This window comes from Lepisosteus platostomus, chromosome 9 (assembly GCF_059453375.1).
Source record: "Lepisosteus platostomus isolate fLepPlt1 chromosome 9, fLepPlt1.hap1, whole genome shotgun sequence".
In the NCBI taxonomy this organism is placed as follows: Eukaryota; Metazoa; Chordata; class Actinopteri; order Semionotiformes; family Lepisosteidae; genus Lepisosteus; species Lepisosteus platostomus.
This window is the reverse complement of record NC_142619.1, coordinates 7,439,655-7,462,833: the sequence shown is the minus strand read 5'-3', so window position 1 is coordinate 7,462,833 and position 23,179 is coordinate 7,439,655. Positions and strand designations below refer to the sequence as shown.

Here is a 23,179-nt window from a genome sequence, read left to right as displayed (position 1 = left end):
GCACTATAATGAATTTGTTAAAGTATTATACACTGTGTAGTTCTAAAACAAAGATAATGTTGTGTTTCAAGAAGGGTATAAATATTTGAAGGGAAGCACAGATCATGCACAAAACATTATATAAATATATAATCATAGCCGAGTATATGATGTTGATGCTGATGCTGTTCAGAGGTGACCATACTGTCCTCATTCATCAGCATTCTTCTCCAGCAAAAGACAGAGTAGTGCAAAATACAGTAAGTACAAGGAAAAGGATGGTTCACCTTCTACACATAAAGAAAAGTCTTATCCTTGCCCCTTACAAAAATCAAAACTATGGAAGCAGATCATTCTCTCTGTGTTTAAATCAAAATAAAACCAATAAGAAGAATGCTGGAACTTCTCAAATGCAGAAATAGACTTCTATACCTCGAGCAAATTATGGTTGTCAGACGTCACTGTCATAATGTCAGTTTAAGTTTTTTTTTTGTCAAGTCAAATGAATTGAGAATTTAAAAAATGGAAAAACTGCTTTTGCGACTGCCTGACTCAACAGCCCGAGAATGTAAGATGCTATTTCTTTTTCACTCGCTTTTGTTTCTGTGCAGCAAAGTATTGCTCGCTGTCGCATCGATTAAATCTCCTTAAAGGTCTGGTTGGTCTTGGCCCAGAGCTCACAGGTTCTCGCCGGCAGCTATATCACCCTGCAACTCACACTGAAGCTCAGCAGGTGTGAGCCTGGTCAGTACCTGGATGGGAGACCTCCTGGGAAAAACTAAGGTTTCTGCTGAAAGAGATGTCAGTGGGGCCAGCAGGGGGACTCACCCTGCAGTCAATGTGGGTCCTAATGCCCCAATATAGTGACAGGGACACTATACTGTAAACAGGCGCCGTCCTTCGGATGAGACGTAAAACTGAGGTCCTGACTTTGTGGTCTTTAAAAATCACAGAAAGTTTCTTGAAAAGAGTAGGAGTGTAACCCTGGCGTCCTGGCAAAAGTTTCCGTTGGCCTTTGCCAATCATGGCCCTCCTAATAATCCCCATCTCTGAATTGGCTTCATTACTCTGCTCTCCTCCCCACTGATAGCTGGAGTGTGGTGAGGATTCTGGTGCACTATGGCTGCCGTTGCATCATCCAGGTGGGGGCTGCACATTGGTGGTGGAGGGGAGTCCCCCTTATCTGTAAAGTGCCTTGAGTGGAGTGAACCAGAAAAGCGCTATATACTGTCTGATTATTATTCTCAAGCTCTAGCTTCAATGCTTCTGCGAGCTCTGCTATTGGGTGAGGGGCTGGGGATAGAGGGGAGAGGAACTGACATTACGCGCAGCAATATACCATGAGCACACTCCTATTCAGGCTCCAGCAAAGCCCAGTACATAGCAGTGGTACATCCAGGTCATGTTCAATGGTTTTCTTTAACACAACAATCATAACATTTTGTTAATCTGCCTTTATCTATGTCTCAGCAATATGCACTAGCTACCCCATCTCCCTCTGTTTAAAGGCATGTCAGGTAAGTCCATTTGTTCTGCACTCTTACTCCAAAGCTTCTAAGGATCAGAACTTACTCCACTGCACTTTTTTCAAGGTTCTTAAAGCATTACTTGAAACGGCTTATATTTACAGCAGGTGTACCTTTTACAGCATTTGATGAAGGGATTTTAAAAACTTCTACTGTACCTACCATACACCAAAGTCAGATTCAAAGAACTTCATTGGCCGATGGATTGTAGTGTTGCCAAAGCAGTGTCAATTAGTAAAAATAAATATACAAACATTTACAATAAAACACATTATTATAAGACATTTACAGATGGAGCCAGTTTCACATGCATCCATCCGGTTTCTCAATGCTGTTCCCACTAAGGGGCATGGGGAAGCCAGAGTCTATCCTGGTGACAAAGAGAGTCAGGCAGGATACACGTCCATTGCAGAGCCCGCCCACACACCAGGGGGCAATTTACCCAGAAGCCACTTAACCAACCAGTATATCTTTGGACTGTGGGAGGGAACTGGAGCTCTCAAAAACCCATGCAAACACAGGGAGGACACACAAACTCCAAAATAGCATGGAGTTGAACTCAGGGTCCCAGTGCTGACAGGCAGCAATGGTAACCACTGCACCACTGTGCCACCCAGCCAGATATCATTTTATATTTTCCAAGTACCCATTTATTGGTCACTTGCTTTCTCACCTATCGTTATTTTTAACTCTTTGTACTGTAACCGATCAGATTTCACAATTCTTCCTGAAGTTGGCTGCTCAAACCACAGAAAATACATGAAGATTTATGTTATAAAGACAAAAAGGATCTGATTAAGAAGTGAGAAAAACCAGCCAGAGAACCAGAGGTTTTCAATAATGGAATGCAACTTCATTGGAGCTTATAAAATGTGACAATAAAAGAATATTAACGACACAAACTGAACACAATAGCTTGTGAAACATGTAACATTAATCATTTGATCAGATCAAAGTTACATGGAAAACAAATGAATATCTTATCCACATGTTTGCAAAACAATTTTAAAGCCTCATATCCGGATGGGTTTAATTTCTAAATGGAGCACATACCATTCTCGAAGAGTTAATTATCAAACCCTAGGCCTTTATTTCTTTGAAAAAGACTTCCCCTTTGTTATGTGAATTGTCCATACCCTAGCAACTTCAAGAATCTGGAGTGCTGTTGGTATTTCAGTGACTTGCTGCCAATTCTGCTACCTGGTTAAGGAGATTAGCACAGCTTTGTCCACTGTAAGGAATGTGGAATGACTGAGTTTCTGTTCACACCAGGAAAGGTTATCTTTTACGGTTAACCTGCACACTTTTCGGAGTGGGCGATTGATTGCATTTAGTGAAGGGAGGATGAAGACTGATCATGTCTTTTTTCTGAAATATGTTGTGTTCTCTGCTGCGTCTAAGTTCAAAACCCCACCCAGCTTAGTCCCACTTCGTGAAGCCTTTTACCCTCAATGCCATTAGCCTCCACATTCATTTAAATGACAAGCCCACTGAACCCCACCCGTGGCACTTAAAAAAATATGAAAAATGACCCCTGATTGTCAGGCATTCTTCTAAGCACATGAGCCACAAAGCCCAGAGAAGCTCCAAAACCACTATAGAAAAGAGTGTTCCATTGCTGAGGGGTGAAAACTCCTTTGAATGCTCCTTCATTATAAGGAATAAGGAATGCTCCTTATAGGGGACTATAAACTCCTTTCATGCACCAGTGATTTCATTTCATTTTAATATTCTATGAGATTCTTTCTTGTTGCCTCATAGTTTTATGTTATGTTGTGTTTAATGTTTATGTTGTTATTGTCTTATTGTTTAACTGTTATGAGCACACTGTTCCTAACAACAAAATGCACAAATTCCTAACAACTAAATTGGTATGGCAATAAATCTTGAATCTTAGAGGTCTTTGGAGTCTCCACATTGTATCTCCTTCCAGTATGAGCCCCGTTCGTCTTAAAGGAGAGTCACCTTCAATGGAAAGAGGGGCGCGGCTCTCACTGACAGTATTAGAAGCGGATATTTCCCCCAAAACATTAGCTCACAATTCTCACTATGCATTTAAAAAAAATTCAAACATTCAGTGGAGTTCAGATGAACAATAAGGAAGGGGCTTATGGGGAAACCTGAAATGTCAGATCGTGGAAAGGGTTATTACTTTGAAACAAGAAGCACACAATTTCTGAAAGTTACAGTACAAACCGACATACACAGTTGTGTGTATGAAATAAAATAGTTTTTATCTATGACCAACCTAGAATACAAACATCCTCTAGTGTTGATAAAAAAAAACAACAAAAAAAAGGTTTGCTTACTTAACACTTCACTGGTTTCAAACAAGCTAAAGGGCCTAGGACAAAAGAAAACCTTCTTAAAACAGTGCTCCAGAGCCACAAAAGAATGCAGCTCTCTTTTCTGTCAACTTAAAAAAATGTGGTAGTGTGAATAAGTCATGGGAACTGGCAAATATTTTCACAGCGTGCTGAGGCAGGACTGTTCAGAAGCTCTGCTTTAACTTGCAGTGGCACCCAGGCCACCGGAGTCCTTCCTTCTAAAGCAAGAGGATGTTTTTCATTGTAACTGGAGAAGCTATGGAAATCTGACTAAAGCCCTCCTAAACTTAATAAATCTGATGAATAGTTGAAATGCAATGCACTGAGGGCAAACCGGGACAGCCCACTACAATAGAAATCTGTCTGCATTCTTTCGGAGGACTTTAAGGCCGCTGTGCATCCTGTGCTACCTGCTTGTGTGGTCAGAGATCAGTAGACAGTCGTGAGGCTCGCAGACCCCCGTCCAGCCTACATTACTCACATGCCCAAAATGTAGGGTGAGAGGAAACAACGTAACCATGACTGCACACGGGTTTACATTGCTCTGTTTCAATGATGACACTGATGCTCAGAGTTAACCCTCCTATAAATAAACCATTCTTTTTTTTTTTACGTACAGGACACGCTCAAATACCTTGTTTAATGTTTTTGAAGGCCGCCGATTGGCTGGGCTTTTACCTCATCAAAGCCGAGGCTCGTGCATTTCGGCATTAGTAACACTCACCAAATCCTTCTTTCTTTTCTTGTCGAGTCCAGACAAGACAACATGTATTACACTATACTGGGGTATAAACATTAAAAGAGTTAAGTTAAGTTTTTAACCAACTTAAATCACATTAGAACACAAACAGCTATGGAACAGCATGACAAATATTGTAAACCAAATTAAATATATGTGCATTTTCAGTAAGTACACCAGTGATGATGCAATCTACAGGCTAATGGATTCTTTTACAACAGAAAGCTTAGTGGTGAATAGCTACAATTCAGCTGATGTGGATATAAGAATTTAAAGAATTTAAAATATATGTATACGTTTAAAAGATATTGGTGCAGACTGAATATCAATGTTGCTTAAAATAAAGAAGTCAGAATATTCATTTCAGAAATATTAGGTAGAGCGAAATCAAGCAGCAACCAGTGTTGTTTTTTGCTCTCTACTTTCATTCATTTTTTCATATATAAAACAAATGTTGAGAAGGGAATTGTTTACATTTGACAGAAGCCCTTCTTTGGCCTGTGTTGACTGGTGTTCAAGCTCATTCTACTTTCATATTCAATCTTTTCATCAATCTTTCTTACAGTTATCACAAAGGCTTGAAAACAAACATTTGTTCAAGACCAAAAGAGGATCTGTTCATTGACGTTTGCAGTTTAACTCATTCCCTTAGGTCCAGGATATATCTGCCCACTATTCTTCAGATTGAGCTTAAACGGAAGTAAAAGAAAATAAATAGTAAAATACAGTGCCTTGCGAAAGTATTCGGCCCCCTTGAACTTTTCAACCTTTTGCCACATTTCAGGCTTCAAACATAAAGATATAAATTTTTTATTTTATGTGAAGAATCACCAACAAGTGGGACACAATTGTGAAGTGGAACGAAATCTATTGGATTTTTGAAACTTTTTTAACTAATAAAAAAATGAAAAGTGGGGCGTGCAAAATTATTCGGCCCCTTTACTTTCAGTGCAGCAAACTCACTCCAGAAGTTCAGCGAGGATCTCTGAATGATCCAATGTTGTTCTAAATGACTGATGGTGATAAATAGAATCCACCTGTGTGTAATCAAGTCTCTGTATAAATGCACCTGCTCTGTGATAGTCTCAAGGTTCTGTTGAAAGCGCAGAGAGCATCATGAAGACCAAGGAACACACCAGGCAGGTCCGTAATACTGTTGTGGAGAAGTTTAAAGCCGGATTTGGATACAAAAAGATTTCCCAAGCTTCAAACATCCCAAGGAGCACTGTGCAAGCGATCATCTTGAAATGGAAGGAGTATTAGACCACTGCAAATCTACCAAGACCTGGCCGTCCCTCTAAACTTTCAGCTCAGACAAGGAGAAGACTGATCAGAGATGCAGCCAAGAGGCCCATGATCACTCTGGATGAACTGCAGAGAACTACAGCTGAGGTGGGAGAGTCTGTCCATAGGACAACAATCAGTCTTACACTGCACAAATCTGGCCTTTATGGAAGAGTGGCAAGAAGAAAGCCATTTCTCAAAGATATCCATAAAAAGTCTCGTCTAAAGTTTGCCACAAGCCACCTGGGAGACACCCCAAACATGTGGAAGAAGGTGCTCTGGTCAGATGAAACCAAAATCGAACTTTTTGGCCACAATGCAAAACGATATGTTTGGCGTAAAAGCAACACAGCTCATCACCCTCAACACACCATCCTCACTGTCAAACATGGTGGTGGCAGCATCATGGTTTGGGCCTGCTTTTCTTCAGCAGGGACAGGGAAGATGGTTAAAATTGAGGGGAAGATGGATGCAGCCAAATACAGGACCATTCTGGATGAAAACCTGTTGGAGTCTGCAAAAGACCTGAAACTGGGACGGAGATTTATCTTCCAACAAGACAATGATCCCAAACATACAGCAAAATCTACAAAGGAATGGTTCACAAATAAACGTATCCAGGTGTTTGAATGGCCAAGTCAAAGTCCAGACCTGAATCCAATCGAGAATCTGTGGAAAGAGCTGAAAACTGCTGTTCACAAACGCTCTCCATCCAACCTCACTGAGCTCGAGCTGTTTTGCAAGGAAGAATGGGCAAGAATTTCAGTCTCTCGATGTGCAAAACTGATAGAGACATACCCCAAGCGACTTGCAGCTGTAATCGCAGCAAAAGGTGGCTCTACAAAGTATTAACGCAAGGGGGCCGAATAATTTTGCACGCCCCACTTTTCATTTTTTTATTAGTTAAAAAAGTTTCAAAAATCCAATAGATTTCGTTCCACTTCACAATTGTGTCCCACTTGTTGGTGATTCTTCACATAAAATAAAAAATTTATATCTTTATGTTTGAAGCGTGAAATGTGGCAAAAGGTTGAAAAGTTCAAGGGGGCCGAATACTTTCGCAAGGCACTGTACATAGTGTTTTGACTCAAAAGACATCTTCAGGTGTATGCACAGTATATGTAACAAGGTCACATGGTGATGTCACAGGAGTGGGGAGTAGTGTGCTTGAACAGACTGGTAGTTAGTTTCTCACTATCAGCTGCAGTACTTATGCCTTGTGCCATCTGGAGAAAAAGTCTGGAAGCCCTCCCGTTGTAATTTTTCATTGTTTTAGAAAATAAAGCTTTAAACAAGGGGTCCTGTGTGAATTGATTCTCAGCTCACACCTGACAACAGAGTATCACTGCTAAGTCTACCGGGCTGGAGCAGGATCTGCAGGACATCACAACTGCCAGGCATTAGTGACTCGTGACATAAACACACATCGGTGGTTTATGGGAAGTGTAGTTCTCATAGGCAATGCAGCATCTCTGAGCTACTGTACACTAGCCCAGTTTCTGGCTCTCCACAATTTATGCTATATCCGTGTAGGCAATGTATACAAGCACCCACTGCCTACGTTTGGGAAACTGTAATACAGGGTTACTTATAGATATAAGTAAAGTTTACTACTTTTTAAGTTGCTGCCAGAATATCTAATTTGCTGTTTTCGTTATGATTATGTTTATGTTATGAGCATGTTTAACATAGCTAGCAGGGGAAAACCTGGGACATGGAAAAAAGCTGACCAAATTAAAGATGTCTAATATTCTCATTTTCTTTAGAACTTTGTAGGTGTTCCTTTCACTCAGCTGGGGTCCCATCCTTCTGGGTGAAGCTTCTTAATACAGCAAAAACATGTATCCCAAAGTTAATACAAAATGGTTATGTCTTTTTAAGAACATCAGCACTGTTACAGTCAAAATCAAGGAATCAGACAGCTACCTTTGAAAGGAAATTAAAAAAAATGTGTTGATTCTAGTAGACAATATAAAACCTATTAAAGCAAAGGATACATTATTGATTCTTTCCGTTTTGCTTTCAGTCGACGTAAAAAATAGAAATGAATATGTAGCTATATAGGATACATAATGAATATGTGCTTTATATAATATTGGGATTGTCCTCCTAGTTTCCTAAGATTCATTTGTGTTCAGAATGATATGGAGCTCTCAGCAGAAGGGAGCAGAGACATTCATGCTATTCTAAGAATTTCCAAGGAGTGTTTGGAAGAGTGAACTAATTTGTTTCTATTCTCCCACTGAATTTTTTAACAAAATATGAAACCCCAATTCTTTTTTACCAACTATGTACCAACCCTGTCTGGAATTGCCATTAGTTTTATTGACCCTCTGCACTGCTCTGGGGAGAACTAGGAAAGCTCATTAATATTAAAAATATTTTTTGCATTTAAACAAGAGAATATTTTGTATAAACAAGGCATTTTTGCATTTATACTAGATAGAATTGTGTTAAAAAGTGATGATTAATTTTTCAACAATACTGTTATTGTTGATCAATTATTGAATCTTTAAGCACAAAAACCTCAAAGGCTTTTAGACCATGCTTATATCAAATACATCGGAATTTGGAAGTGCACAGCAAAATACAGGAAAAGTGTCATTTAAAAGGAGAAAAAAACAGTATTTCTGTGTTTGCACATCCATGAATGTAAAGTGATTTTGGAACAAAAAGAATAACAATTCTTGAACAAAAAGGAGCGTGATGATATTCTTCTGTTTTTAAAGTCAATGCAAGTTTGCATGGGACAATATTACTGCATATACAGTATAATGCAAGATATTAATATAGTAGTCAATATTATTCACAAATTATCGCATTTTCATGCAATTTCGCTATCTACGTTATCTCGTATAAACACAAAAAGTATCTTGTTTAAATGCAATGCTATCTTGCTTAAACGCAACAAATATTTTTTCGCTGTGACGCCAATAAGCTTCTGTTAAGTAGAGAACAGGACAATTGCGAACATATATTTCTCTGACTGGCCTGCATGTGAAGCTGTTTGACATGTGACAGGTTGAAAGCTCCCCCACACCTTACAGGAGAATTAGCACTGACTGAAGGAATGGCTCATCTGTCACTGACATCATCATAAGCCTGCAGGGACCTGGCCAGGCACAGAAGTTACTACTGTCTGCCAAAAAGCAGAGACACCCTCGGGTGACTACCGTGGTGGTGCTCTGCCACATGGGTCATCCTGGTCCTAGCTGGCCAGCAACATGACTCAGACATGAACTATTGCTGTCTGGAGAATCAATCCAATCCTTGTTTGATAATAAACTCTTTTGTTATCCTATAGCCTGCTGAAAGGCATACTGGTAGCACTCGATTCCATATTGCCTGTCCTGCAATACTTCAGGACATAGTTCTCTTCAAGGTGAGAGGTGTTTCGGCTTGGGTGAAGGCGAGCACCCATTTAAAAGGCGCACACAAACACCATCACCTCCGGCATCTTTCGTTTTTTGTCAGTGTATAAGAGTAGGCCCAGCTGCTTCAACATTTCGGACTGAGGATGGTAGAATGTAAGTCGGTGGTGATTTGTCCTTCATTAAAAAGGAAAACACCTGTGAGTGGGACGCTCCCAGCCTTGCTTGGTTTTAAGAGTCCAGCTGACAGCTCTGTCAAGGGAAGCAAGTCAAGGCTGGTCAAAGCGAAAGTTAAATTCATTGCTTACACAGATATCCTCCTTCACCATGACACCATTCTTTGGTAAGTTTTATTTAATTTATCAAATGTAATGTTTGCACGCTGAAGTACCAGGATGATGTGGTCTTTTATATATACATGGAATGTAAGCATCTGGTTTGCTGCCTACAGGGAGGGGGAAAAAAAAGCTACTGATAAGACTGCTTCTAAAGGCTAACCCCACTTTCCCTCCCCCCAAAAAATATTCCCCAGAAGGTTTTTCCATAACACAAGGGCTTGCCATAACATCTGCCAGCCTCCCTTGCAATTCTCTGGGAAATGGGCTTTTCTAAGTCAGATTCCTAGAAAGCACAGGTCCAGCCAAAAATGGTCAAACTGCTTAGGATTATTTCTTTCTGACTTTTCATTTTGTGGTTATTTAAATGCAGTCTAAGACCAAAGGACAAAGGTCAAGATTAAAACACTGGTTTCAAATTCTGTGTTATCGTGCACTGGAAACTATGCATCTTATGACTAACTGAATCTGTGTCCTTGTGTGCTGGGCTTTATACTACTGTCACAGGAAATACAAAATTGTGCCAAAAGTACAAAAGCTATTGGAACGAAGTGCAGGAGAACAGAAAACAGTCAAAACACTCAAAGGCCTGAAGTACTTTTTAGAAGAATTAACATAATTTCAGTTTTAATTTGTATATCACACCTCCATTATAGCTTTGAAAGAAAGTCAATGGGAAAACCTGACTCACTGAAAGAACTGTCAAGCTTCAAAGTAAGTAAGTATATATATACACACACTTACTCTGAAGTATATATATATTCAATAAGTCCTAGAAGCACTTGCTGCATGTCTTCTTGCTGCTCCTATAACAATAGCTCTTGCAAGATGAGACTGATTTATAAAGACCTTGGGAAGCACCTTGTAGGTAAGGGACAGGTAAGATAAGATCACTCTATTGGTCATATACAATTTCTTGTATTAGGAATTTGTCTTTTTTCAGACCCCAAATTGCTCTCCATGAGACACACAGACAGGGAGAGAAGCTTGGGGTCAGAGCGCAGGGTCAGCCATGTTTACGACGCCCCTGGAGCAGTTGGGGTTAAGGGCCTTGCTCAGGGGCCCAACGGAGTGGGTTTACTCTGCCGGCCGCAGGATACAAACCGGCAACCTTCCAGCCACAGGCGCAGATCCACACAGCCACCTCACCGCCCCAACAGTAGAACATGTGGCCTCTAGGGCTCAGAGACCAGTGAACAGGCTTGTCCAGGTTCTAATTTCCATATCTGAGTCACATTGGCCCATCAGGGCCCAACAAGAGTGCCATGACTCACCCCAGATGGTAGCCTGTTTGTGGCAGAGATTATCCCCTGGAGTGCTGGTTACCATTTATACAGATGGGTGGACAGGAGAAACTAGAGAAAAGTACCTCACTCAAGGTACAACAGCAGTGTCTGCAGTAGGGACTTGAACCCACAGTCTACCTGTTAGAAGTCTGTTAGAGATTTACCCACTAAGCCAACCTGTCCCCAATGCATGTTGAAATAGTGTAAAAAATAGTTCTATTTCTTCTTTCAGGCACCTGAAATGTTTCTTTGTAATTTGTGAGAGTTCACATAAAATACAAACACTTACCGCTCTACCTCTGTTAAAAAATAATTTTACTCAATGTCTGATGCTTGATCTTGTCTATTTGCATTGTCCATTTATTTCCCATTTTTAACATTAACAACTTCTAAGAGATCAGAATTTTGTGGGGGGGGAATACCTGTTTTTTTTTCAGAATCCATCAAGACTAAAAGAAACAGAAACTCTAAATAATAGAAAAATACTGTATCACCCTACAACTCACAACTGGAAACCCACTGAAGCTCAGCAGGTGTGAGCCTGGTCAGTACCTGGATGAGAGACCTCCTGGGAAAAACTAAGATTGCTGCAGGAAGGCGTTAGTGGGGCCAGCAGGGGGTGCTCAACCTGCGGTCTGTGTAGGTCCTAATGCCACAGTATAGTGACGGAGACACTATACTGTAAAAAGGTGCCGTCCTTCAGATGAGACCGAAAAACCGACAGCCCAACTCTCTGTGGTCATCAAAAATCACAGAGCATTTCTCAAAGAGTAGGGGTCTAACCCCAGCATCCTGGCCAAATTTCCCATTGGCCCTTACCAATCATGGCCACCTAATAATCCCCATCTATGAACTGGTTTCATCACTCTGTTCTACTCCCCATTAATAGCTGATGTGTGGTGAGTGTACTGGCGCACTATGGCTGCTGTCACATCATCCAGGTGGAGGCTGCACATTGGTGGTGGTGGAGGGGAGTCTCCTGTTCCTGTAAAGCACTCTGAGTGGAGTGTCCAGAAAAGTGCTATATAAGTGTAAGCAATTAATTGATTACTATTTATTTCCTTTAAAATGTCTTAACCTCCAAATGACTAATACATCTCTTAAAACCATCTCTTGTCTTATCAATATGGCTGTATTATTTCATACAGACCTTTCAGTTACACTGGTCTAACATTTAAACAAAAGCTGACCAAGGATAGATGAAACTCTAACAGCACACCATTTTAATGCATTTATTGGACTGACAATTTTATCCAAAGTGATTTACTTTGGAACCCATTTATACAAGAGACATTTTACTGGAGCAATCTCAGCAAAGTACTTTGCTCAAGCTTACAAAAGCAGTGCACCATCCAAGAAACATAATCTAGTTACATCTTCAGAGCCCTAACCACTACCCCACACTGCTCTCCTGGTGTAGCATCTTTAACTGGTGTTGTGTCACAAGATGTCCCAATATAATTTCCTGTTAAAAACCATTGAGAACCCTTTCCAGAGCTTGTTTGTGCCAAACAACAACCGTAAGGAGAAAAAACAGAGTGCCATGCAGAAGAAAAGTGATGGGAAATGCAGCATGTAAAAAACCTCCAAATCAACACTATATAAGCAGTTCCTTATAATAACACAACAGTGAAGCCAATGAGAAGGTGTCAGAGCTGGCCACTGAATCCTGTTTGTGGGTTGAGTTGTATTCGGACAAAAGGATGGGATCTAACCCTATCCAGATGGGCACAGGTTTGCTGAGGATGGACCAGGTCAAAACAGAAACTGGAGTATCAAAGGAACGAGCAGTAGTTCAGAAACTTGGCACTTTCAAGTAGCACTTACCAAGAGTATCATATAAACTTAACCCTGCTGTCAAAATTGCTGCTGAGAAGGAAATGAGGTGAAGGTCATGACCTGGAAAGCAGAGGTCAAATGTTGCAGGCCGCCACTCAAAGGAAGTCACTAGGTAAAAAGTTCCCCCTTAACAATAAGGTACCAGATGGCTGTTAAACCTGAGTCCGGGCTGATGGAAAAGCAGACAAATCTCAGAAGACTGTCGTCTAGGTCTTATAAATTAGAGGGATATATAAGTTACTCAGCAACTGTCACTCCAGGACCACACACTGCATAGTTATCCTCTGTTTACCTTTCCACTAAATCCAAAAACTCTAGTTGAAACTAAAAAAAACCTAGTTAGGGGTGCATCAAACCATATGTTTTGACACAACTGAAAGCCTACATTTATACTTTATGAAGTTACATCTTATTTTTTAATCCTATCTTAAAAGGCCTTAAATATTAACAACAGTAAATAACAACCTACAGAAAATAACTTTCACATACTATATTTCATACAAGCTGCAAATTCCATTCAATAAAGTCCATTCTTACTGTTGCTTAAGCTATGCATTACTCCTCTCCACACAAACACAAAAAAACAAGAGTTGCTGTTACCACAGATGGTTCATCCATTATTTAAAACAAGTACTATTACAGAACAAAATACAGACATCCAAATTTTTTATTTTTCTTCACCTGTATGTCTGTGTCTGAGGAATGCATATTTAACATCTCCTAAAAGGCCCAAAGTCTTTTAGGCTCTAGGTTTGACTGCACTCAAAAAAATGGAACACACAGAACAAGCATATACTGTATAAGTAGCACTATTATCAATAATCCCTAAAGAAAACAAATGAACTCAGGACTTAAGGAAGACATAACAGCTTAGTGCCCCACTCAACAGGTCAACCTCAACAAGGGAAAAGCTAGCTGTTCTACATCTTGCTTACAGAACATCAAACACAGAATGGCTGACAAGACGTCAATACTTCAACATTAAAAGTCATGACAGAGAGACCTCAGTGGATCAGTGTATTTGCTTTTGACACCTGCACATTTGCACTAATCCATTAGGATCCTGAGATCTGTGTAACATTATGGTGACTACTAAAGATTCAGAATGTTCTGTTTTAGCTTTTTTTGCTGTACAGTCCTTTTAAAATAGGTTCTGCACAACAGTGTCAATTCCTGTGAATACAGACCTTCTCTGAAGATCAATATGGTACATTAGTTTGCTTTTCACAGAGGGATAAGCATTTCCTTGGTCAGTCTGGACTAATCCCTTATGATAACTTATTCACAATCTCAAACATCAAGAGGAACTAATCTTCAATCTTGATGAGGAATAAACCCTGGAGCCTAAACACCTTTCACATGAGGTTTTCTTTTTTTTTAGTTTTGAAAAAACAAGAACTCTTAATGCAAGGGTGTGCACATGCCACATAAAAATATGGCTAAACAAACCAAAATACTGTTAGCAAGAGAGCAATGTTTGTATACTTTTCAAAAAACAAAAAAAAACTACAGTAAACTATGTTCTGAAGAAGTTCCATGTTTTCATGTAGTTTTCAACTGGAATATTAGCAAATCTTTTTCCACTTTCCTCATTCCTTTCGTGGTCTTTAAAAACTGGCGGTCTGCTATGGCTTGGCAAGATGTTCTTTATCATCAGGAAGCACAATATCTCCCACCCATTTTGGAACGATCTCCATAATGCCATAGCTTACAAATTCAAGTTTTACAATATCTATTTCGGTACAATCTGAAATCTGTTGCAAGACTGTTTGCCATTCAAAATGTAATTACTCAGAAGATTGCCAAATGCAAAATGTCTGAGGTTTCTAAACCTGTTTTTAGAAGGAGAATCAGTTACAATTGCTTCACACACAAAAAGCCTCTATCCCAGCAGCCATAGGACTCTCTGGTCCATATGGAAGCCATAGAGTTAACCAAAACACAAGAGCATGTCAGTTTTTCCACAGGATGGATAACTTACTTGTCATCCTTCTAGTAAGATCTTCAGGTCTCACAATCTCTAATCACATGTCGCTGTGTGTCAAGTAAATCTGTGAAAAGAAGACCACAAAAAATGGCTTGCTTACACAAAGAAGTAACATGCCCGCAGTAAACAAAACTTCTTTGTGAGTAACACAGGAATGTGTCTTCAGCATTTTCCGGCTGCTACCACCACAAATGTCATCTGTACAGTCAGGGCATGTCTAGTTCATGTCATTACCTCTACTGTGCTTCAGAAATTGCGTGAAAGTACATAGATGAAGCAGGAGTATTTTGGAACAAAATTTTGTGGACAGGTGAGACCAAGATTAACCTTTACCATAGTGATTGAAGGGTTAAAGTAAGTAAAAAGAAAGGAACTGCACATGCCTCAAAAATACTACCATCTGCTATGATGGGTGGACTGACTTTGGTATGGTTTTATCTGCAACTGGCTCACTCACCTATATTGACAATCTAACTAAAGGTGACACAAAAAGAATTACTTCTGAAGCTTACAGTGTACTCTTGTCTGTTTATATAGACATCAGTGCTTCCATACTTATTGGGCAGCACTTCACCAAGTATCATGACAATGACCCAAAACATAGTCAATGCACCCATGGAGTTCAATAGTACAAAAAGAGGAAAATCAAGTCAGTCTCCAAATTTATATCAAGATGAGCAAGAACTTCACATGCTGAAGAAAAAACTGAAGAACATCCCAAGAATAGGCAAGACCTCAAAGTGGTTGCTACAAGGGCTTGGCAAAGCATCTCAAATAATTTCAGAGTTTGGCGAGCTCTGTGGGTTGCAGACTTCATGTGCTTGTTGCATCAAAGTGATGTACAACCAAATACTGACTTTTACACTCTGAACTATGTGTCCTAACATTCTGGTCACTTGAAATCACTGGGCTGAACACGAAATATGCTTTTTGCTCAAATATGATCAACTCTGTGCATTAAATTACTAAAAAATAAAACACATATCGTATCGAACTTATAATTCAGATTGATTAGTCATGATCACAAATTACAAACTGCAGGATTATAAAGCAAAACTAACAAATAAGACTTTACTGTCTCAATAATTTTGGAGGGTGCACTATAAAAGTTATCAAAATGTTTAAAGTTAATATGGAATGGTAACGAACATTATGAACTGGCTGACCATGACAAGTAATCATTATACCAGCACTTTAATAAGATGTCTTTGTTAAAGTCATTAACAGCAGGATTTTTACTAATTTGAGAGAAGTAAACCACACTACTCCTAGCCCAGGTTTACTAAACATATCTGTTGTTTAGATAAGTCTGACTTGGCTGAAAATATTCACCAAATATATTTTTGTGGCTGTTTTATACAACCAATTTTGCTGTTTCGCTGCTATGCAATAAACACAAGCTTATTGTTTTTCATTGGTTTTAACACAAATTGTAAACGTTTAACAGAAGAGTAGATTCTAAGAGAGAAAATATTTTCACACCAAGAGATTTACTGGTTGTAACCTTAGAGAAATGTTCTTAATGAATTTCACACCAGCAAGAGAGGGACAGAGATAAAAGGAGTCTTGAGGAAATGACTATGTGCTCAAGCTCTTCAATAACAACGCAGTATATAGCTAACTTTCAAAGGGCTTGGTTCTGAACTCTGCTAAGTGCACTTTGAGGACACATAATTTTATCAATGGGACATTCTGTCACGAAGTGTTCTTTCAGGACCCTATGCAGACAGCACAATCCGGAGAGGAAAACACGGGGCTGGAAGGAAAACAGGGGGCATGGTGGTCTGGTTTTCAGGGGGGGTGTGTCCAAGGCAAACATGTCCAAGGGAATCCGTAGCAAATAAAGAGAGTAGCAATTGTCCCAGACCGGGTGATTCATCCTGACAAAGATGAACAGAGTTAAAAGCCGGAGCGGAATCCGGCGGAGGGTCGGGGGAATAAAAGAGGGGTCATGGGACCAGATGCTCGATAGTCCCGGACTCAGAAGGTCAGGACGTCATTGAAGCCGATGCCGCCGAGTCGCTCCTGGACTCGCGGATAGACGGGCTTCCGGGCGTCCATCTTCCAAAGCTGAGCCCAGATTGGCAGGAACGCCTGGCTTTTATAGGACGGGGGGCAGGAACCGGAATCAGGTGCGGGAGATGAGTATAAAACAAGGAAGGGCTGGAGCGTCCTTAAGAGGAGGGGTTTACGAGTGTGACCCATTCTTTCCCTTTCCCTCAAATTTAAGCATGCTACTCTCTGTACTGACAGTTCTGAATGTAGCTTTACCTTCTGTGTTGTGAACAATAAAAAATAAATTGTTTTTTGTCTGGTTTATTTTTTCTTACACACTAAAACTAGAATCTGAAATATTTTTTTTCAATATTGTGACAAGAAAGTTCATTTTATAAGTTAAGGGGCACAACTAGTCATAAAGACCATTTCTTTTATTCCTTATATAAAATAACAACTCTGTTATTTAAATACAATAAACAGTGTTAAAAACACTCTAGGACCAAAAGCATTTGTTGTGTTTTTAATGCATCTTTGGATTTTCACAAGCCTACGCAAATAGATGACAAAATACTTTTAATGACTGTTTTTAATAGAAATAAACTGTTTTTGCACAAAACAGGTGCAGCTGGATTAAAATGGCTGTCTGAGGGAGGGTGTAATTTTATGTTATTGATGTATCACCTGTATGAAGATTAACACACACTGTCAAAAAGGAAAGTCCCTGTTCTACAAATTCCTGCTAGAAGATTCTAGATTATACAGATCAGACACCACAAAGTTAATTATTATTGGTCCTCTGTGCTTTGACTCAAGTCTGTATTATTTTTACTTTTAAAAAATGTTTTACATCCTCTTAAGAAGCTGTATTATTTCCAGACTCGTGTTTCTATTTTCATCAGTTGGACATGACACTACAAAAAGAAAGAAAAGGTAGGTGGTCTAAAAGACTGCAAAGCACACATTTTCAGCTCACTGATCATAGAGGCCTGCGTCTACAGTATATACACACACATACACACATCTGCCAACCCTTTCTGTCACATGGCCTAATATCCTTGATTGTATTTATCTTGCATAGCTCTTCAATTCCTTAAGTTGTGAAGAAGAAAGACATTTGTTTGATTTAATGCCCAAATAATTTTATATCTTTAATCTTTTCCCTTTTGTGGGAAGGACAGTGAAAGGTACAGAGGAAGTTTAAGGTTAAGGACAACGTTTTCTGTTTATCTGAATTCCCATGGCTAAAGACTAGTAATGAGATCTCAAAAGGGAATATGGTTTTAGTACTCACTTCCTGTAGTACTGAGATAATGCAGCATAGTTTATAAACTCCATGTCAACTCGTCATACACTTGAACCCAAGCATTCCACTGAAAGAGCCTGATGATCAGTTTTCCATTTGAAAATCAATAAAAATTTCATCTGATTTTCCTGGAATGTGTTTTTTCCAAAGTTTTCAGACTGCAAAGGATGGTAGAAAAAAATCTCACTTTCAGGAAATGAAGTCTTTCCAAAAAGTCTCTTGTGTAGACAATTTCCTTCAAATTCAATGGATATAAAGGAAAAGGTTTTTGCAGCAAGACGGAGAAAAATCATTCCCAATTTTATTTTGGTGTGAGCGTAATGCCAACAAAGACTGATCCACAGATTGAAGGGATATTTAGGAAATATTTTTGGATAATGATCTGTCTATAGCTAACGATGCTAGATCACAGATGGCCCCTAAAGCAAGCAAGGAAGGAACACACAGTTGTCAGATAACTCTTGCTTTTAGACAATACAGAAAAAGGAATTAGCTGTAGATGACCTGTTTGTTGTGATCTGAGGAGATGACACGAACGGTGTTCTGTCTGTGCATTGTAGCACATGGAGCAGTGGAACCTACATTTCTTCATTGATGATTTACTGCAGAAGAACTGATGAGGCATTCCAGTTTGACCACCGTGTCGTCAGAACAAACTGTTTAGCAGCAGTCACACATTTTTTCTATTCTGTATGCTCAACCAGTTGCCTCTTGTTCCTTGGACTGATCAATGCCAGACACAAAGTAATCCACCAGGACTGTATTCTGAGGCTGCCTGATCTCAATTCCACTGAACATGTGTGGACCACAAGCCCACTAATGACCACCTGGAGCCATTCCCAGGCTGCTGACAGCCCCAGGAGAACAGGGATGGAGAATCCCACAAGAACTGCTTGTTCACTACTTGACTGTAGCTCTATCTCTTCTTTCCCAGGCTTGTACCACAGCTCACAATGACCCCCCACGCTACATTGTGTTTCCGACTTCCAGGTCATCAGCAAAAAATTTCTGTTTTGCCTTTTCTACTTCTTATGTTTTTGGCATACAGTTCTGTTGACACACAAGCAAAAACTGTTCAAAATGAAAAATACTGGTGGTATCTTAAAATTGAATTGATTATTAACAGTAATAAGAAAGCACTACAGCATACAGAATGAGACTTGATGGCATAATCATTATGTCAATATTATAGAAATTCAACATATTTATATTTTGCTTTTCAGCCCAAAGGATCTCAAAGCACTTTACATATAAGAGGGGACCCACTGTATCCATTGCTGAAGTTAAGAACCCACTTAAGGCAATATTCAGCAGACTCTCTCACCAGCAGATTCCAACTGGTGTGGTGAGAAATTGCTTCAACAAACCCCAAACTGAATTTAATCAGGAACCTGAAGATAATACCCCTAATCGCTTAACCGGCACCAAGGAATCTTCAATGACCAATTAGTTAAGATCTCAGTTTAATGAATCATTTATAGAACATCACCTGCTACAGTGTCCTCAGTCACCGTACTGGGCCTCTGGGTTAGTAATACTGGTCCAGAGTGTAAGAGTGCTACATAGTTGTCCACTAAAACTACTCAAAGCTGCAACATGGTTGTCCAGATTTAGCCTCTCTCAGCTTCTGAGACCTGACGAGATCAGGCTTCAAGGTGACAATGCTATATGATTTCTTCAATATGCCCAACAAAGTTTATTTTATTTTATTTTAGGCTTCAGCTACACACTAAGTAGAAATAAGTAAAGAGTAGTAGAAACTGACTTTGGGAATGTCGTTTTGGCCTGAGGGGGGACTCTATGGAAGAAACTGATTGCCACATTAAAGCCTTACATAACTCCTTTTTTGTGATCTGTCAGATGCCACAGCTAGAGCTCAGTGACCTATTCACCTGTGGTTTTATTTAAATACTGTATTGCTGTTTTCCCATACATATCTTTCATATTTAAGACCAAACAAAAGAGCCAAATGTATTATTACCTCATATTTTCTAAGTGCTGAAGCCCAAATGGTTTGTCTACACGTAAAACCCCAGATCTTTCCCACAGTGAGCGAAGTTTTATTCTTACTACCTGACCAGTAAAATGAATTGCTGTATTTCCTGTGTGTGATGTCTATTTTTGTATATTCTCAGTTGCAAGAACTTTAGTCTTTCTTTCACAGGAATTTCCTAACAGTTCTGCATTTACTGACTGATTCTCAGAGAAGGAAATACTATGTTAGTCACAAAATTCTAAGAATAGATTTATGTTTTATTGAGAAACATGAACTTAAAGAAATTAAGACAAAACAAAATGTCTATTAACATAGCAAATCACTTCACAGAAGGTCAATTCTATGTAGCAAACAGCTCTTCTGGAGGTCAAGTCAATTTGATGTACAGTAAGCAGTTGTGATAATAACTTTGGAATTTTCAGATCTGAGGACATTCCCCGAAATGCAGAAGGCTGAGGTCATTTCATTGGAGTGGTTGTTTACTAAATACTTAAAACTGTAAGCTTTATGGCAGAAGAAACAAAAACATAACAAAAAAAACATATTTCATGACAATATTTAAAGAAACTTAGCTTTGAGAAAGTAAAAAATCTAAACAAATTAAAGTGGCCAACAGTACATTCAATTAAACTGCAATCAAAAAAGAACAAAACTAGTTTCGGTTTTACTGCAGTCTACCTTAAAAAAGTTGGACAGGGAAATGTCTAAAGTGTTTTAAGGCTTCACTTACAGTGTATCTTTTCTTTCTTTTATGTGAGACCCAATGAGATTCACAGCTGAACTAGAATGACTTCAGAATGAATGTGATTCAGCCAAAACGTTAAGGTGCCCATCTGCTTTTTCCAATTAAAATGAAAAGAATGATTAAGTAATTCATGCATCAAATTTTGGCAAAAATTTAAAATATCCCCTACTAATGAGGGACAATTATGTCCATTCTACAACCGATGTACTTAAGATAAAAGCTTACAATATGACATCACAAAAGCAAAGAACGAAAAAACGATATTCAAAGCAATACTTTTCAATTTGACAGGTGCCTTTCCATGTTAATAAATTCTACTCAAAACTCATACAAAATCTAAAGCTTTACAAATACCCAATAAATACGTGACAGTAAAACCTGCAGAAAATCACAGTGCGTTGTAAAATCTGTATTTTAACAATAGAATTGTGTCTGACCACACAAGTGACAGAAAATACTGTAGGTTTACAATTACAATCTTCAAGACCAGAGACCAAATTTTTAATTCAGTTGAATTCTAATACATACATCCTCTGTCTAGCCATTGCTGATGCACTCTGACTGCCGTACATAAATGCTTTAAAAACTGTCTCGCTCTTTCTGGTATTCCAGTAAATGACACACAGTATACGTAAGGATTAGTAAAAGCCTTTGAAGGAACACACATTGATAACTAAACTTGGACGCACAACAAATGAAATTACAACTGATATTGCCTATTTTAAGCAATAAAATAACCAAGGGAATATTTGGAGTTAAGAAGAATGGATGCTGATTATTAATTTCTGTGAGGTATTATGACTCCATCTCCTCAATGATCTTGAAGTGTACATTATAAATAATCAAATTTATGAACAAATCAAACTCAGCAAATGAGGCGCTAAATATAGTCCAGAAAGCACTGATTGAGGACTTTATGTTCTTAAAACACTTGTTTCCTATTGGTTAAGATTTTTAACATAAAAAGTGATAAAAGGAGAATTAATGGAAGTGCCCATTGCAGATGATGTGCACACATTGTTACTGACCACAAGGTGACAAATTTGAAGGGTGCACAATTTCAAAACAGCGAATGTGTTATAAACAGGAACTGTAAAAGAAATCATGCAGTTTCAAAACCATTTCCTCTGAATAACGTTTTCTTTTTTTCATTTGGTCTTCTTTTTCTTTAAATACTGTAATCCTTGTGCAAGTAGTATTTGCGCATTGCATCAGAGCATGCAGGAAAGTGGAACGTGAATGCGCGTGGAATATTACAAAGCCCGATGATTTATTTAATTTAAAGGCATAGTAACCAGGGACAGAAAGCCATTCAGCATTTTAATATTTCCTTCCAATGAAATCTTGAGCATTCTAAAAAACTTTCACTCCAGAATCTTGTCGTCTTTAAATTGATGAAAATTTACAAACGTAAAAGTTAATACACAAAATGTCTCAAAAAGTAAGGCTAGTTAATATACGCATAAAGTGTTTAATTATGGTTCCAATGTATTTACAGGCCTTTCTGGAATTTTGTTGCACTCTCACTCAAAACATACTGAGTCAAAAAATTGTGAATTCTTCATTAAGAGAAAAATAAAATTGCCAAATGTCTGTAAAAAATGTAGGCAAAATTATTTTAGTCAACTACACTTGAAGGTATCACATTTGATGGCAAGAAGGTAAATATATTTTAAGACTCCTGCTGTTCATTTTTTCTTTTAATTTAATTTAAATATGGCTTGTAGTGAAGTCTTTTAACTATCTATATGACAGTCTCATATCTCTTTCATATGTGTATTAATTACTGCATATGAATGTTGTCATATCTGTTCTCTTCAAGCAAAAGAAAGCTACTGTATTGTATGTAAACTACTGAACAATATTCTGTAGGAAGGATCATTTATCTTTTCCCCTTCATAAATTAAGAACTAAAAATAGTTTCCTTCAAAGCATTGTATCAGTGTTGATAATTATTTCTTTATCATTCAGATGATGATGTGCAAAAATGTTCATGTAAAAAAGGTATTATTATTCAAAAGATCATGTCATATTTCCTATTTTCAACATGTTGCCTTTTGTATTAAAGGCATTAAAAGCATTAAAAAATTATTATAGCATTAATAGCAATTATAGCATTATAATTAAAGCATTAAAAAGAATGATAAAATAATAAAAAATAATCAGCTAAAAAAAGTAAGCAACATGTAAAGATAATCTTTCATTTCCTTGATGAACCAAAGTCTTAACAATGGAATTTCATTTAAACCAACAAAATAACACAAATGTGTTTCTTAAGCTATAGAAGTGAAGAATATAGAAGCTTTAAAATACAGACCCATATTATAAAGCACAAGCAGTATGATATATAAATGAATATAAACATAGTTTTTGGAAAAATCACTTCCAGAAAATCAATCAGTTGACATTACAAAAACTTTAGACTTTTATTCCTGAACATTATTATTCTACACTCTACATACAG

General features: G+C 38.4%; 1 protein-coding gene across 20 annotated transcripts in view; it reads right to left on the bottom strand.

The window, feature by feature from the left end:
• The window catches only part of LOC148654491 (uncharacterized), a 263,900-nt gene that overhangs the window by 175,056 nt on the left and 65,665 nt on the right, over window positions 1-23,179 (bottom strand). For 18 of the 20 annotated variants that reach the window (XR_015941480.1, XR_015941479.1, XR_015941482.1 and 15 more), the window contains one exon: window positions 14,668-14,737. The exons of the other annotated variants lie outside the window; for them this stretch is intronic. The gene's annotated coding sequence lies outside the window, so the exon portion shown is untranslated. The remainder of the gene's footprint in view (window positions 1-14,667; window positions 14,738-23,179) is intronic. 20 annotated transcript variants of the gene reach the window in all.